This window comes from Protopterus annectens, chromosome 1.part2 (genome assembly GCF_019279795.1).
Source record: "Protopterus annectens isolate FY-2018-M chromosome 1.part2, PAN1.0, whole genome shotgun sequence".
In the NCBI taxonomy this organism is placed as follows: domain Eukaryota; kingdom Metazoa; phylum Chordata; order Ceratodontiformes; family Protopteridae; genus Protopterus; species Protopterus annectens.
The window spans coordinates 986,391,804-986,411,038 of record NC_056727.1 but is presented as its reverse complement, the minus strand read 5'-3'; the positions used below and the strand labels follow the sequence as shown (position 1 = coordinate 986,411,038).

The 19,235-nt window shown below is 36.3% G+C and overlaps 1 protein-coding gene across 1 annotated transcript in view; it reads right to left on the bottom strand.

Moving 5' to 3' along the window:
• Window positions 1–3,687, bottom strand: part of TEKT2 (tektin 2) — a 1,280,616-nt gene extending 1,276,929 nt beyond the window's left edge. Inside the window, exon 1 of the mRNA XM_044059950.1 lies at window positions 3,288–3,687. The gene's annotated coding sequence lies outside the window, so the exon portion shown is untranslated. The remainder of the gene's footprint in view (window positions 1–3,287) is intronic.
• Between the last annotated feature and the right edge of the window lie 15,548 nt (window positions 3,688–19,235).

Below are 19,235 nucleotides of genomic sequence, written 5' to 3'. Positions count from 1 at the left end.
TTTATGTGGTTTGGAGTTGTGCTTCGCTTCACCATTTGTTTTATCTGTGCTGCTACTTTAGAAAAAGTACTCTGATTTTGAGATCCAGTACAGTGGCTGCCGCACTTCTCTGCTTTAGAAATGACTTTCCTTTCACACTCCATCACTGGTATGGCACACATCGCAGATATACCCCAGGGATTACCTCAGTGTCACTGCTCAACAGAGGCACAGCAAAATAATGGGTATAGTTCCCCATACTAAAGGGGTGGCGTAAGCCACAAAACTATGGGCTAGGCTTGTAAATGCCCTCGGGCAGATAGCCTAGTATGAACCTATGAACCTATGAACCTATGGTGTATCTGCAGCACAGTAATACACCAATAAGTGAAGAACTTCCTGAAGCAGGTCTTGAATAGATGGTCCAATCACTGCTCTCCCTGGTCATTTGAATCAATGAGCACAACACTAAACTGTGAATGAAATGGTTATTGCAGATTATACAATGACTGGTTATTAATATTCCAAAACGAGCACACTGATTGGTCAGCCCAATCAGGGTGCCCGTTGTAAATCCTAGCATATACCAATGGTAAAAGCTCCAGTTGCCTGGACCTTTTTCCATTGCTATATACTCTAAGTTTAATTTTTTTTTAACAAAAATAAAAAAAATTTCTGTAATCCGGACTCTGGACGTAGCAGAGAGACAGGATGGAGAAAATACTAGGAAAATCAGGTACGTTATTCAAAACTAAAGACACATACCTGATTTTCCTTGTATTTCCTCCATGCTTTCTCTCTCCTACCCCTAAACTGTCCAAAACTTTTCTTTTATTAAAAAAAAAAAAAAAAGAAAACAAGAATGGAGCAATGGAGACCTCATCTCCGTTGCTTCCTTTCCAAAGCACTAATGTACTGGGTATGCATGGGAACGCAAGACCCATACGCATGCATAGTACATCAAAAAAAGGCAACAGGATATTAACAACCACGGAAGGACAGCACGGCACCATTATACAAAGACATTATTTAGGAAAAGTAAGTATTTTTTATTAAATAATGTCATTGTATAGCAATAACCGACTCTGTGGTGTGGTATATTAACTACCCACGGTTGGGTTTATTTAATCACTATGGCTTCGCCCTCATGATTAAACCACATCAGCCATGGGTAAATCTTAATATACCACACCGACGACGTTGGTTATTGCTTAAATACCTCTCAAATGTACCTAATTAGGAAGAACATGCTCTTAAAAAGACCATGTTCCTCATTGTTCCACACTGAAAATGTTTGTCAAACATTTTGTGTTAAGAATATGTTTAACAGATATCCATAATAAATAATAATGAATCAAATTAATTCAACAAAAGAACTTTTCTAAGTATAAAGTAATACATTTTGATCATCATGTGACCTTCCTTACTGACTATGTTGATTCACTGTTAGTAAGCATTCCAAATTTTGTCCATTTGTTCCACCTTATGAGAGGTAGTGTTCTACATTCTGGAAATGGAAGGTTTTGAGCTATCTATAACAGAATGAAAAAAAGAAAAGCGATTGCTGGTCTATATATGTTTGGAATGCAGGCAAAGCAAGCTTTTTAAACTGTTGTGCCCAGCCCTACACACTGCACAGTAAGGAACATTGCTCAGTTTATTTATGTTATTTTATTTCCTAAGTAAGCAGGTGAACTGGCTGAAGGAACCCCTTTCAGCCACAACCTGGGCCACACAAGGCAGACTACAGACATAAAGCTCAGCACAGAGATTCGCATATATACACAGAGGAATATACAGGGAGTACTATGAACACAAAGAAAACAGAATAAATGTTGGTTGCAACGGCCGTACGCATACGCAGTAATAATGGTGCTGCAGCCTTTGGTACCTCTCAATCTACCATATCAGATAAACAAGAACAGAAATGTAGTCTATGCTCTGACTACGTTTATGACATTGGTATAAACAAAAAATGTAGCTCAGTGACAAATGCACGCAAAAAATAAATATTAGCAAGCAAGCTTACTGACAGTAGATAATAACATATTTAACATTAGTTTTTATGTTGTCGCTACCCTTCCACGGTATTAAACTATGTATTATTCCCAAACCTGAGAATGTGAAGTTACATCAGTCCCACACCCACTATGTGGATATGAATTATGAATGCACATGAAATGTATGATTGACTCGTCTGGTATGATCAGATCCCACAGTTATTATGATTTATTTACGTACAATGCTCTGACTTTTGGGCCTCCAGATTAAGCTTTCCTCATCATAGACTTACTGACCTTTTGACTAGGGTTGCCACCTTTTCAAATTGCCAAAGTGGGACATTTTCGGGACACACATCAGATTTTACAGGCCAACACATACCCACGGTCAGTACAATGAATAGAACTTTACTTTTTTGCCTAAATAAAAGCTTATTCTTGTAGCAGTTTAGTTGCTTATTCTGTTTCGTGTAACATTTAGGTATTTTATATACAGAAATAACTTTTATGCAACTATTACATAAAATATGGGACATAATTATGTCCTACAATCTCAGGACATTTGCCATTTTTAATATTTTTTGTCAGGACACAACTGCCCAAAGAGGGACTGTCCCTCACAAAGTGGGACAGGTGGTAACCCTACTTTTGACCTGTTTTCAGATACAAATGAAGTAAATCGACAGAAAGACAGTTTATCAACAGCTACGTACAGCACATTTCCCCAAAAGATTATTTTCGGAAAAATAAGAAAATTCTCGTTTTTTTTTTATTTTAAATGTCAGCGGTATGACTTTTGAAGCTGATAGATTGTGAAGCGCAACGATGATTACTTATGGATCCTGCTACGATGCTGAGGGTTACAGGCTGCAATGGTATAGTACAGATGCGATATGCGAGTCAAACAAGTACTGTCTACGTTCCATTGTTTTTTTTTTTCTAAGTAAAGCTCATTGGGAAATCTGGCTTTACGTGTCTTACATAAGTGAAAAGACTACTAGGTCGAACATACGCCAAACGAAGAAGTCAAAGAGAGCAACACGCGAGACATCCACAGTCTACTTTGCTATTAAAGAGCTTGCATGTCCCCAATCTTGCTGCTGGCTACCTCGTTACTTGCAGTCTATATCAACATCAGTGCCAGTACCCAAGAAAAGTCAGACTCGGTTTGCTGTAGTAGCTACCCAAATTCAATCAAATAAAGATGTTAATAGCAAGCAAGACGCATTTTAGTGCAGGTGCCACCGTGCCACAGTGTTGTATAATGCAAACACTTTAAACAAATGAGTGTCCTGTTTTAGTACTCACCAAGAGATGCTGCTGAAAAGCACTACTCCTCCGAACTTTCCCGTGGTGTTTTACTTTTTTGCGATCCGTTTCGCTTTTGGTGTTTGGCCCATTGGTTACCTAGGAGCTATTAGCTCTCAAGAGACCGCAGTATTCAATTACTGTTTACAGGCGGAACTATGGTAACACTAGGTTAAAAGCACGAGCTAACAAGTTAACTTAGACGGCGTGATGTAGCATTTTCCTGTTTATCTTCACAATCACAATCAATCGAAGCGCGACGCTTTTGTTGTTTCTAAAATCGAAATACAAAAGGTTTTCCATCCATCTTCTATCTAGTTAATCTTGAAAAGCTTAGTGGCTGATGTTGTTTCGATGCCAAAAGTCATGGCACCGAAACGAAACCAACCACTGACCTTTTCAAGAACAGAAGAATAACATCAGAGAGAGACAGTATGTGTGTAGGTGGGTGGCTGCTGGGGGAAGCGCGTCATTCTAACAAATGGACTAAATTCATATTCACTAGGGTTACCACCTGTCCCACTTTGCGAGTTGTGTCCTGACAAAAAAATAAAAAAATGGCAAATGTCCTGAGATTTTAGGACAAAATAATTTCCTATATGTTATGTAATAGTTGCATAAAACAGTTATTCTGTATCTAAAATACCTAAATGTTATAAGAAACAGAATAAGCAACTAAAATGCTACAAGTCTAAGCTTTTATTTAGGCAAAAAAGTTAAGTTCTAACCTTTGTACTGACCGTGGGCATGTGTCGGCTTGTAAAATCTGATGTTTGTACCAAAAATGTCCCACTTTGGCCATTTGAAAAGGTGGCAACCCTAATATTCACTAGTCACTATCAACATCTGTCATATTAATAACTTTGCTGCCAAAGCTCATGGTCTGCTTGCAGCCTATTTCAAAATGATTGCTTGAGAAGCTAGAGAAGCTGTTGACAAAGGGATTATTTTCCACTTTTGGAATATACCCACCCAGTTGTTGTTGTGTGTGTGTGTGTGTGTGTGTGTGTGTGTGTGTGTGTGTGTGTGTGTGTGTGTGTGTGTGCGCCTCAGACAACCAGAATAAGATTTGTCCCTTTTCTTTATTATTCTTGAGCCTCATGGGGACATAGTTGAAGCACACTTACTGACGCATAGCATACATCTCATAAAACTGTCCTAATATTCACAGAAAGTCCAGAGTTTTGCCTAATTTTTTTTCTGTTCCTCATAAAATTTGTGATGTGCTGTTGTCCTATCTCGCCTTCATTCTTCACTGGTTGGTTCCAACTCGGCCGTATACAAAAGCTTGAGGTCTTCCATTAGCTCGTAGCTGAAACCCCTATCCCATCATGCTCTAGTAAGTTTCCTCAGATCTCGTTTGCCACTAAACATATCAGGTGCTTCCATATTGGCTCTGGCTAAATGGGAAAACTTTTTATTCATTATTAAAATTTTTGGTACTTACCTAGTATTGCAACCACATTTTTATGATCACAAAATTGGCATACTACAAGTCAATCAAGGGCATTTAAGACTCAGAAATGCTCCTCAAAGTGTTTTTTACTGTCACATTACATTACTTAACTATCAGGAGCACACTAAGCTGTACATATACACAGGGAGTTTCTGTTGACAGTTACAGAATGTAATCATATGCGATGTAACACTGCTGCCATTACATGTCATCGCAAGCAACTTGCAAAGCTGCCAGCATTCTTCCCGTTATTTTTTTTTCCTTTCACCTTTACTGTGTACCTCAAGCAAGGCTGACCATAAGTCAGATGGCAGGAACCTAATTCAACATACCAACATTAATAGAGAACAGGAAAGGAAGGATGCAGTGGCAAAGTAACAGCCACACACACTTTCCTTGGGGTGCAGTCCTTCAAGGAGATGTAGTCTGAAAAGGAACGCATTCCATTATTTACTGACAGCAGTACTCGTAGATGAGTCTTTCATCCCTTCTGCTATGCATTTCTTTAACAATAAATCACATTTGTTAAATTTGACCCACACAACATAGGGCCACTGTATTAAACTTGCTCTTGCACCCTGTTTACAACCTCCAGAAATTGACTCATACGATAACAGCCATGACAATTTTTCCGTGCATCTGTAATGCACACAAATCAGGAAGAGGATTTTTTAATTTGCTGGTCTTCCTGAAGGTAATCCACACTTTGTACTGAACAATAAGGACTTTCAATAACACTTTACAGTGTTGCACGACCTCCTTTGACTTAAAGTATGCTATTTTCGCAACCGCGACAATGTGGTTGCGATAATACGTAAGTACAAAATTTTTTCTTCTTCTTTCTTATTGTAAACTTAGCAATTAGTGTTTATTACCATTTCCGTTAGTTAGGTTTAAAGAGTTCGTTGTTGTGTTTTTTGCTTCTGGCCGCCGCTTTACCACTAGGCCTTTGTTTCTTTCCCTAGCCTGGCTTAAATTCTATCCTTCAAGCCTGTTTTTAATTAGAGGGCTTCCTGCTGCTTTTTCTTGTAGATATACAAGTTTGTTAGTTAATTATTGTCTCATTTTTTTCTTCTTGTTTCATTTTAAAGCATCAGCTCATTTAAGTTACAGCGCTGCCGCTGCCCATTTGAATTAGAGGGCTACCTTGTTTCTTCCCTTTCCCTTATTACTAGGCAGATTCGTTTAACTTAGAGAACTGCCACCCCCCTCTGCCTTGATTGTTAAGGTTGTTTTTCCTGTTGTTAAAAAAAAAATATATATATATATATATATATATATATATATATATATATATATATATATCTACACACAGTGGATATAAAAAGTGTACACACCCCTGTTAAAATGCCAGGTTTTTGCGATATAAAAAAATGAGACCACAATAAATAATTTCAAAACTTTTCCCACCTTTAATGTGACCTATAACCTGTACAATTCAATTGAAAAACAAACAAATCTGTTAGGTGAAAAAACATAAAAAATAAAAAACGTACAGTAAGCTGGTGGCATAAGTGTGCATACACTTAAACTAATACTTTGTTGAAGCACTTTTTAATTTAATTACAGCATTCAGTCTTCTTGGGTAGGAGCCTATCAGCATGGCACATCTTGACTTGGCAATATTTGTCCACTCTTCCTTGCAAAAGCACTCCGCATCTATCAGATTGAGAGGGCTTGTCTTGTGCAAAGCCCTCTTCAGGTCACCCCACAGATTTTCTATTGGATTTAGGTCTGGGCTCTGGCTGGGTCACTCCAAAACTTTAATTTTCTTTTGGTGAAGCCATTCTTCTGTTGATTTGGATGTATGCTTGGGGTTGTTGTGTTCTTAGGTGACATTCCTCTTCATCTTCAGCTTTCTAGCAGATGCATGAAGGTTTTGGCTCAAAAGTGATTGGTATTTGGAACTGTTCAAAATTCTCTCCACCTTGATAAAGCCCCAGTTCCAGCTAAAGAAAAGCAACCCCAAAGCATGATACTGCCACCACCATGCTTCACCATGGGGATAGTGTTCTTTTAGTGATGCGAAGTGTTGTTTTTGCGCCAAACGTACCTTTTGGAATTGTGGCCAGAAAGTTCAGCCTTGGTCTCATCAGACCATAACACATTTTCCCACATGCTTTTGGGAGACTTGATGTATTGTTTTGCAAATTTTAGCTGGGCCTGGATGTTTTCTGTGTAAGAAAAGGCTTCCGTCTTGCAACCCTACCCCATAGTCTAGACATATGGAGAATATGGGAGATTGTTGTCACATGTAGTACACAACCAGTACTTGTCAGAAATTCCTGCAGGTCTTTCAGTGTTGCTGTAGGTCTCTTGGCAGCCTTCCTGACCAGTTTTCATCTTGTCTTTTCATCAATTTTGGAGGGATGTCCAGTTCTTTGCAATGTCACTGTTGTCCCATATTTTCTCCACTTTTTGATGACTGTCTTCACTGTGTTCTATGGTATATCCAATGCTGTGGAATTTTTTTCTACCCTTCTCCTGACTGTTACCTTTCAAAAATGAGATCCCTGTGATGCTGTGTAAGCTCTCTGTGAACCATGGCTTTTGCTGTAGCAGGCAACTGAGTAAATGTCAGGAAAACCCTACTAGGGCAGCTGAACTTTATTTGGGGTTAATCAGAGTCTCTTTAATTGATGGCAGGTGTGTACCCAAGAAGACTGAATGCTGTAATTAAATCAAAAGGTGCTTCAACAAAGTATTAGTTTAAGGGTGTGCACACCTATGCCACTAGCTTATTGTACTTTTTTATTTTTTTATATTTTTCTCCTAACAGATTTGTTTGTTTTTCAATTGAATTGTACAGGTTATAGGTCACATTATTTTTTATATATCATAAAAACCTGGCATTTTAACAGGGGTGTGTACACTTTTTATATCCAGTGTGTGTGTGTGTGTGTGTGTGTGTGTATGTATGTATGTATATATATATATATATATATATATATATATATATATACTGTGATTTTTTCAATATGTCTAAGGAACATAAGGAAACCAAGCCTTCTGGCTTCAAAAAATGTGGAAAGTGTAGCCAAAAGATGTCTTTAACAGATGCTCGCACTGATGTCCTGCCACTCAAGAAACATGGCGCTAGGGACGCTGTCCCAACCAGTGCAGAATTAAGGTGAGATAGGACAGCAACACATAAAGAAGTTATGTACTTACCATAATGTTCCATGTGTGTTGTCTATCTCACCTTCATTCTTACATCCCATTCTCCTGCCCCCAGTCTTGGGCTCCTGGAGGACCCACAGGTTATAATTGGTAATTAATGCACTCTGACCTTCATCAGTACTCTATTAGGTATTCTATAGGTTTATTTGATCTGAGGAGACTTATTAAAGCATGATGGGATAGGGGTTTCAGCCACGAGCTAGTGGAAGACCTCGAGCTTTTGTATACGGCCAAGGATCAGTTCCAAACCCAACCAGTGAAGAATGAAGGCGAGAGAGACAACACACATGGAACATTATGGTAAGTGCATAACTTCTTTTTTTTTCCTGGCAAATCACTGAGGATTGAAGTCAATAAATAATGACATACATTTGAGTTTCAGATTTCACATCCTTCAGAAAAATGCAAGCTAACACAAGTCCTGTTATTCTAGCAACTTTCTAAGTTTATTAGAGCAATAGTTAAAATCTGTCCCTATTTTTGGACCTTTCACATCTCATTATTTGAGGCTTTGTCCAGATTTCTTGTACTAAGACATTGAGAGGTATGATACATAGTAATTGCCAGTTGTCATGTGTTTGGTTTCAAAATGTCTGCACAGTACACATTAATTAATAGACTGATTTGAGTATTCCCAGTGTGAAAACAGAAACTGATAAAAAAGGGCAATTGAAACTATCAGTTTGGGTAAAATTTCGTCACTAACTAGAAATTACATAACTTGGATGTCATCCCTGAAGAAATTTGACACATATTTTTGCTATATTTCTCATAATGTGGTTTTCTGGCAAATTACTGGCAAATAATTAAATATTTAGTTACAAAATAATCACAGTCATTTGAGTTCCAGATGCGATACCCTTCAGAAAATTCATGCTAATGCAAAACCTTTTATTCTGTCAACTTTCTAAGGTTGTAAGACTAATATTTAAAAATTTTCCCCATTTTTGGACCTCTGTCACTTGCACGGCTTTGTCCAGATTTCTTGCTCTAAGAGGTTGAGAGGTATCCCAAGACCGGTGTTAGTAAAGATATAATCCTATCAACAGAATGAGTTGGTCCTGACAAAATTGTAGCAGAAGGGAAAAGTATTAAACAATAGAAACAGCAGAGCATTTGTGGGAAATGATTACTCACTGTACACCAGGCAGAAGAGAAGCAAGTGTATCCCATAAATCAGGGAATGTTGAGAGGCAGGTTTGAGATTCAAGCTGCTGTATCCAGCTATCCTCAGAATATTTTTTTCCTGGAAAATCAAAGACATTTTTAAGGCAGAGAGCTAAGGAGGAAGTAAAAATTTTATCCAACAAAGAGTGAGCTAGAAAGTTGAAAGGAACAGTGCTTCTCAATCTTCTGACACCAAACCCACTAGAAACACTTTACCAGTGAAACATTTTCCATTGTTCCAAAGGAAAATGCATGAGAAACAGAAAAAAGTGCAGTTGCTAACTGGAAGAGTACTCCTGGACTTGAAGCAGTAACTGATGGGAGATGAGGATGATCAGGAAGACCAAATAACTGCAAAATTAATGAATAAATGGGAGACTATAAACACATCAGTCCCATTAAATATGGGCTTAGACATATGAAATTTGGCTTAGTAATAAAAAAATGGTTCAGAAAGAATGGAGTTTTGTTGACTTTCTTAAAAGTATGATGAACCATATACCATTAATGTTTAATTATATGATACTATATATCACTAATGTTTAGAACTCTGAAGGGAATGAAGAATTAGCTGTAAGTAAAACAGATTTTGTTCTTATTAATATATGTATAAAAATTCATTATGTATATCATGTTATATTGTAGAGTAGTTTTGTATAGTATGCAGTCAGAGGTATTTTAAATGTTAGGTGGGGAGGTCTTAGTGACTGTTCTATATGTTAAAGATGTTAAAATAAGATAGTGTCTTTTAGTTGTAAGATGTACGTTTTATACTTTAACAAGATAAGAAAGCTGATCAGAAACAAGTTAACATTGCTATATTGTTGTGATCTAGGGCTGCTGGGGTGGGGGGTGAAAGTGTATTTATATCTGTAGAATTAAAATAGTAATTTCTCCTGTTTTTATGAGGGTTAATGTCTGTCTAGGTTAATGCCATTGGTTTAAGCTATAGACAAGTTTTTATTAACCAAAGATGCACAAAAAATGAGAAAATGATAAAAGGTGTAGAAATTATAGATTTCCTGTATCTGCAAAGTTATTAGCTTGTTTTTTTCCCAATAGCAAATGATCTCAGTGGGAAAAAAGGAGTCTGCAGGTACAGGTAATTAGAAAGGGTAAGTCTGTACATTGTCTCCTGAGTGAAATTTAGAAAGATTATTTCATGCATCTGCAAAGTTCTTAGCATTTTTCTCATTGTTGACTGATTTTACTTTAAGAGGAACTGTCTGGCATGTGCAAGCAATTCACCTTTAAAGTTCTGAGAACTCTTTGCTGAGAAAAATGTAACATCTAAAGGTACAGTGACAAGTAGTTCATGGAAAATAAATAAAGTGTGAAACTGTGGGAAGTAGTAGCCACCTCAGCAGTCTTAGTTAATGTGTTTAATAGAACAGTGCATAATACAGTGTGTTTATTTAAAGGTAGCCAGTGTACTTTTTCTTAGGCCTAAAAGTTAATTTTACTGAAAGCATGCAAGCTGTTTTTCAGCTTCCTATGTTTCCATTGATGTAAGAAACCTTGAACAAGAGAACATATTTCCAAAGCTGTTTAACATCCTATTTGGAAAACAGGCGCATAATCGGCAGCTTCGGAACATCAAAACAAAGATAGTTATTGACACAAGCTGATGCCATAGTGCACTTATTGTAGTAGGTTAAGAATCATGGTTGTAGAGAAAGTTGCCAACCTGCCTGTTGGTCTAGTGGTTAGTGTTCTAGCTTAGTGGCTAAGATATTGGTGATTCAGTTCTCCCTAGCTTACGTAATTGTTTTTTAATTGTCAAACACCCAAATGCATTCAATATTATGATCACTGCCGTGAAGACACACTTAGGCCCTAGTTGGTCCCTAGTTCATAGTTGTCCCTGTCTTTATTTTATTGTATGGTTAAGTATTTTTTTAAGGTATTGGGACAGTGGTGCGCGAGGTAGGCATCAACATTCCATCATTGCTTATGGTTTTACTTATGGTGGGGCTTAATGTTTGTGCTTCTTTACCTGTTTAATGATGTTACAAAGCTGCTGATTCTTTGCCTGTATGACAAAGAGGATATTCAACAGTTTTGGAATGATGTTCTATCATTTGAGGTTTCCTGCTTCAGAGGAAATGTAGGAAGCCTTGTTTTTCACATCTGGGAGGGAAATAAAAATAAAAAAGAACAAATGGCAATCAGTGTAAGTTGAAACACAAACTCTAACATGTGCTTTATCATGGGTAACCTTAATTTTAGCTTAGGTAGTGCCTGTGGGTACAGCCATCAAATTGTGTCAACTGCTGCTATCTGTAGGGGTAAATGTTATTTTTTTGAAAATGTACATAGTTTTATGTGTTTGTTCTAAGTTAAAAGGGAATGGGGAAATTGACAAGTTTTTTGAGTGTTTTCATTAAAGCAAAAAGTATTGAAAACATGGCATGGGTTTAGATGGAGATGAGAAGAAGCTGTTTGCAAGCATTAGTGTGCACATGTAAATGAAAAGATGGAAATACAGATTCCAAAAAAATGTCATGTACAATACATGAGAGTAATAGTTTTCTATCACAATGGCTGAGATGTCCATATTATCATGAGATATAAACAGCTGTACATGGATGGATAAAAAGTAGAGTATTGAATTATGTTAAGAAATGTAAGATGCAGATAATAATGTTGTAGGAGACACATTTGGATGAAGTGAGCAAGTGAATTTGACAAAGGAAGGCTTTCAGAATGGGCATTCAGTAGAATATCAGGCCAAAGGAAAAGGGTAGTAATAGTATTGATTGCTAGAAGGGCTCCAGTGTCATAGAAGGGTAAGAAAAATGCAATAATTGTAGATTTGTGATAATAAGGGGTTATTGGCAAGGGAGGAGGATAATAATGGCATGTATTTATATTCTACCAAACACTGCTATTATAAAGCTTAAGAGAATTTTAATAAGCTTTTAGTAGGAAATATTATATCTGGGTGTGAACTGGAATTTGATTTGCCATAGTAGAATGCAACAGGTGGATCTAGAAGGGGAATGTATAACAAAAGAGGATAGTTTTCTGAAGAAGTATATGAGAATATTTGGTATGGAGCATATGAATTTAGTTCTAGGAAATCAGTCAGAATTTACATATTATTCCCCAAGGCACAATATGAAAATGTGAAAAGATTTCACAGTAACATTTATATTTAACTGAAAACTGACACACCCCCAATAACTACTTCAGATTGTGTACCAATAAAAACTAAGATAAAGATTCAGGGTAATTAAGTAAAAATGAGACAGCGGTGCTTTTTTACCTGTTTGTTAAACAGAGAGGCATTTAAGGAATGGGTAGTGGAAATTATTCAAGAGTTATTAGGAAAAATAGAAATTTCTTCAGAAGGGATAGCAAGTAAGTGGGATGAAATAAAGTGTAGTTTAAAAATAGGATACAAATAAAAGATAAAACATGGGAAAGAAGACATAGGAATTATTTAGGGAGGGTGGTAAAGGTTAAAGTATTGCCGAGTAAGTGGAATCGCAGAGAACAAGAAGAGAATCAACTGCAGAGTGCAAAAGGGAAAACAAGAAAGTACTTCGATAACATACTAGAGTTTAGAAAGGTTGCTGTCAAGCAAAGTGTTTTTTGATAACTATTCAAGAGCATAAAACGTTTAGCACAATGATTTAGGCAACAGAAGGAAAATGTTATTGTTAAACTTAGGGAACCTATAACAAGAATAATAACCAGAGATTCTATAGAAGTATTAGAGACATCTATATGGCTCCCAAGTATGAGGCAAAGTCCAGAAGGTTTAGGATTTTTGGTTGGAAGTACTTGCATAGGAATTTTTATAACCCAAGCAGACTTCAGAAACATTTTCTCCAGGATGACAGCAAATGATGGAGGTGTGATGGAATAGATATAAGTAACTGAGAAAATTTTTAGGGAGTTTAATGAGTTGACAAATTAAAAAAATTCCCTACAGAGTACTTGCCAGAAATGATAGGGGAGCAAATGGCTGTAAAAAAAGGAAGTGATTTTCTTGTGCTGGGACACATGATTTGAATTGCCTATACATAGCGAGATCTTACTAAGTTTAATGTTATCAGATGCCAAAAAGCAAAAGCTAGAAAATGGAAATCAAATTCTAAATCAACTGCAATTGAAGTACTGAATATTGTAAAGAACACGGTAGGATCTTTATAAAAGGCAAGGAGCAAATTACATAGAAATAAATAGAATGTGTGGGAACAATATGTACAGAATAATGTTCAGGAGGAGGAGAGTGGTTTAATGGAAGGCAGAGATCAATCAATTTATGTAATGGAGAAAATAATAATTGTTAAAAAGCAAGAAAACATATGTAATACATAATGCATGAATATGACAAATGTTATTATGGTTAGTTTTCTTTTCTATTAAGTTATGTGTGCCTATGTCTTAAGTGATAATGTAATAAAGATGTTTAAAAACATAGAATGTCACTTTTGGTTACTGAAGACGAGTGCACAACATTTATAATCGTCAAGCATCCATCAGGTTACTCAGATCAAGCAGATAGGTTCAAAGGGAAGTGTCAGGCTAGCTCCCCTTATGGGCCATTTTAACCCTAGCCAGTTTCCTTTTTTTGTGCTTGAAATAACTCATACAATTTGGTTATAGATTGGCCTTACCCATCTCATGTTTGATAATTATATATTACCCCTAATGAGAATAAATAGGATCATACCATAGATAATTTGAGGTGACTCAAATTTTGAGACATTTGACATTCTTTGCCACTTATTTAATTGTAGCTCGGTATCTCTAAGGCCTTTTTGATTTTGGAACTATAGATAGGAAACTTCCTATAGTTTGATATTATAACCCATGCCCTCTTTCAAGTCTTTATACATGCATTAAAGAAATCTCTGAATAATGAAGCTGCCTGAAATTGTTAGAACAGTACTCCATATTTTTTGTATTTTTTTCTTCTAATATTATTTCCCAGATGTTTTATTTTTCTGTTTTAATATGGCATGTGTGCTATTTGTACATATTGCTTGTATTTGTTTAATATTACTACACATTATTATAGGCTTTAATTGCTATTTCACATAAGTTGTAGTAATTAACTACTTGCCTGTGTAAAAACTTGCTGAGTTCATGTTTATTTTATTGATTTTATAATAATATGGACATGAATGAAAGGGGCCCTAGCAGACCAGCTCACCTGCACAAAAAATAAGTATATTAAATGTAAAGTCAGGTATCCCACCTTTGAGTGCAAACACCCTGCAATGACACAATAACCGTTACAAGTGCATGAATAAACAGTTTCAGCACGTTTCAAATGAGAAATTACTATACCATAATGTCTGCTTTAGGCTTCATCTTCAAAAAAAAAAAATCAATGTTTTTGCTTAACTTGTGGATGGACCAAATGATGCATCTGATAACACTAAAATTTGTTGCATAACATTTTTTATCAAAACTCTTTGTATTTATTTTTAGACAACATTAAATAACCATAAATACAAATGATAATAACTTGTAGTAACACAGTCAAAATAACATATTTAAATGTAATTAACAGTGGTGGCAATTCAACCATGAGAAAGGGTGATATGATCAATACTCCTGTACATAGGTAAGAGTAGTAATAAAAATTCAGTATGATTCTGACTTGCTGAAATGTTGTTGTTGTTATACATTCAAAAATTCAACAGCACTTCAAAGTTCTACCACAACACAAACAAGGATATTCCATACCTATTTTCAATTACTTAGGTAAAATAACAACACATTTATTATAATTAATTCTGCAAAGAGAAGGCCCCTGAGAAATTTTGCTCTAAGAGTCCATTTTTAGACAACTACCAAAATTTAAAAAATCTGTTAATCACAGAGACAATGTTCTTCAATATGACTTGCTACAGTGACAGAGTCTTCACTATTTTGTAAGGTCCAAGCTTTCTTGTACAATTTTTAGCTAATGTTTTTCAGGATTGCAGTTCAAACTTATGACAGTCCCTGTGCATGATACTAGTACCAGCCCATCTGTTGCATGATATTTTGTCAATACTTGAAGTGTTGTGCATACTCAAGCAAACTCTTACACTGCAGACACCTCAGTGTATCAGCTACTGTTCTGTCACAAATACAAAGTAATGTTGCTTCTGAAGTTAGGCAACTCAGAGTCAAAGCAAAATTGTGATTTTTTTCCATTATTCTGATTTTGTGTGACCTCAGATGCAGTCTGGGGAAAGACCCTCCATACTGAAAGATGGGGGTGTAGTCTCACTGTAAAAATATTGTTTAATGAATTTTATGCATTTTCTTGAGTTGCTATGTTTTGTGTTTGCTTTTTTCTATGGATTAAATGTGTAAGTTATAATATTTTTAGTCCAGATTATGTAAGATTCTGTATATCAGTATAGATAGGTTTGCTCTTTCAACCACGTCATAGTGCTTGGTTTTCTCTGGTTCATTTCCTGGCCGGGGTGCTTTCTGAAATGCCCTCTTTGTGCTCATGTAAGCCTTCTGTGGGTTCTCCAGTTTCCTCATATATCTCAAAGACGTGGTGCAAGTCTTCAAATTGCATACAAGTGTGAGTGTTGTGTGTGTTCTAGCAGGAACGCTTAACCCCTTTACTACTGACTATTTTAGTAGTGTTGTATTCATATTAGTGACTGTTTTTATCTATTCTTAGTACCGGTATATACAGGGTCACATACCCAAAATGGCTTGACCTATTCTAAATAAATGTACTGCAAACATTGCTGATAGAATTACCTATACATTTCCTTTGACTGTGCTCTTATCTTCAAAGGCAAAGGAACAACTGCACTTTGAATTATAATGAAAAAGTAATTTTAATGACATTTTATGACATAACATTTAACACAAACCTAAATTTCACTTTTTATACAAAATGAGACATGGAGTCACAATTATTTATTTATTTAATATTTATTTACATTTGATTACCAGGTAGTGTCCAACTGGGCAAGTTGCCCATTTTCAGCGAAGACCCGGGGATAAAAGCTCCAAAGCAAAAGTTACAAAAGAGCTATGATAAAAATATACACACATTGAACAAATACGTAAAAGTTACAAATGTTGATAAAATAAACATGGTAATAGATATGACAAGATAAAAAGTCAAAAATGTACATATGAAAGTAATTAGAGTTCAAATTACAAGAAAAAAAACTATTTTTTTAATGTAGGATTGACAAAATATGTCATTCATAGGCTAATCAGAGCAAGGAAAAAAATAACAGAAATAACAAAAAGACAGAACAGCAGTGTGGAGATAACTTAGCCAGAGGAAGTGCATGAACATAACCAATGCTTTGAGTAGGAATCTAGTAGGTGCCATTTGAAGTTCTGAGTATCAGGACAGGATAGAATATGCTGTGGAAGTGAATTCCAAGCTTTGGATACAGAGTGGTTATATAGTGCATCACCATGAAAGTTGTGAAATTTGCTAACTTTGAGCAGTAATTTATCAACTGACCTAAGTGAGGTCAGATTAGTATAGTGTTGAACAGGGTCAGATAGGGCAGGACAGTGGTCTGGTTTACGGATAACAGAGTGAGCAACTATTAACTGATTAAGAGTGAGTAAGCTGGGGAATTCAGTCCAGCCAAGATGTTGTAGAGCGGTACAATGATGTGATCTATGTGGGATGTTTGCTGCAAATTTGGCAATTTTATTATAGCCAGATTCAAGGTTATTTAAGTCAGATTTATGAAGTTTAGTGAATATTTGTGAACAGTAAAGTAGTGTAGATAGAAGATGAGTCCTGGATGTAGTGAGTCTGGCATGATTGGTCAGGTGTGGTTTAGTCCTATAAAGAGCACCAAGCTTTATATGGACTTTTTTGATTGTTAATGCTATGTGTTTATCAAACTTTAGGCCATTGTCTATAGTAACACAGATAAGGTTTGTTTGTTCTATGGGTTCAATAATTGTGCCATTGGAGGAACAGATAGAAAGAGTAGCTTGATCATTTTTTTACGGAGGAGTTGGAAAATACCATAAACTTAGTTTTGTTAGGATTTAAAATGAGTTGATGGTCTGATAAGTATTTCTCAATACTATGCAGGGCATTCTGAGTTTTTTTCTTGGAGTTTATTCAAGGTGGGGGAGGAGCAGATAAGGGAAGAATCATCTGCATATTGAATTATTGAGGCAGGATTAGCTACAGAACAAAGATATAAAAATAATAAAGAGAAGTGAGCCAAGAATAGAACCTTGTGGGATACCAACAGTAATGGGGAGTAAGGGAGAGAGTTTATTAAACCAAAAGGTAGCTTGTTTATGGTTAGAGAGATGGCTATGAAACCAGCCTAAGGTTTCAGTGCTAAAATTGAATGTGGTAAGTTTGTTCAGAAGTAATTGATGAGATACGGTGTCAAAAGCTTTCAACATGTCTAGGAAGGTGGCAGAGACAACTTGTTTTTTGTTTTTGAGGAAATGTATGGTATTGGTGAAACTTATTAGAGCAGTATTAGTACTATGTTTGGGGCAAAAGCCATGCTGAATATTAGATAAATGGTTGTTCTTAAGGAGGTAGTCTAATGTTTGTGTAAACATTTTTCTAAGATTTTGGCTAGTGGGGAAAGGATGGCTATGGGTCTTTAGTTGGAAAGATCCATAGATGAACCTCCTTTGTGAAGTGGTATGACATGGAATATTTTCCAGAGTAAGTGAACATACTGTTCAGAGATAGAGCGGTTAATTAGTATAAACATAGAATAAGAAATGGATGACACAGCAAGTTTTTGAAATTCGCCTGGTAACTGATCTGCAGAAAGAGTGCAGGGTTTTATTTTACTAGGTAGATTTTGTATATGACTGGTTTGGATTGGTTTAACAGAGAAGGGAGGAGTGTTGAAACTAGAAGGGAGAGGTATGTAGAGTGGTGAATTTCTGGTATTGTTAAGTAATGCGGTTATTGAGGTGATAAAGTGGGTATTGAATTGGATAGCTATAAAGTCTATACGGTGGTTTGCTGTTGGGGATGGAGTGGTAGGTTTCCTGGGATTAAGAAGGAGGTTAATTGTTTTCCAGAATCTTTGGGGGTTATTTTGGCATCTCAGTGGAAATATTTGAAAGTAGTTTTTATTTGTTCTGTCTCATTTGTTTCTTGACTTGATTTTTGAGCTGTTGATAAGAGATGTAATTGGTTTTGTTTTTGTGATAAAGAGGCCATGCTTTGTCTCTTTGCTTAAGTAGAAAAATAGTGCCTTTGGATAAATATGGTAATTGTTTAGATTTAGCATGAACTTTCCTGATTGGTGCCAGGTTGTGAAGTACCTGCAGGAAAGCAGTATTGATATACTGTACTGCGAGATCCAATTGAAGGGTTTTTAGAGGTGACCAGTCATATTCTTGTAAAAGTGTGTTAAATATAGTGGGGGGAAACTTCTTATTATGTACATAATAAAATATAACATTGTTAGTACTATGAGTATGTTTTCTGATAAGATAGGTTGGGTAGTGATCACTTAGGGAATCTGGGAGACAACCAGTAACATAATTAGTGTTGGGTTTGTTTGTTGGAATCCAGTCAGGTATAGAATGCTGGTTGGTGACCTTGTCTATAAGTGTGGGGTGAATGATATATTGGGAAAAAGCAAATAATAAAGTTAGAGATAGAGGAGCAGGTAAGCCAGTCTAGGTTAAAATTACCAAGTATAATAGTTTCTTGTGAGAAAGAGGAGGAGGCCCATTCCAGGATGCTTTCAATATGTGTGAGGTTATTCACAGGGGGAGATAGATGGCTATAAAAATAATGGATTTGGGGTGTTAATATCTAGATGTGTTATTACAATTTCTGCTGAAGGAAGGTGAGGTGGAGAGGTATTAAGTTGTACTAAACTGAGGTTGTCTTTGAACATTATAGCAATGCCACCGCCACATTGACCAAGTTTCAGTGATTATGGCTATGTCTGGGAAGTAGAGGCCAATGGCAGCATGGAACTCATGAACTTTATTAAGGAGGCTTCTGAGGTTAAAGTGTATCACAAGTAGGTCAGAGTTGTGCCTGTGGCGTGGTGGAAGGGAGATATCAGTAATTTAATCTGGTGGATGAAGAGGGTTTGAGGTGGTGGGGTGTACAGGGCCAGGGTTTGGATGAATGTCAGATTGGAGTTTGATGCAAGTGAGGCAGTGGAGTGTAAGGGACTTTCGTCTGGAGA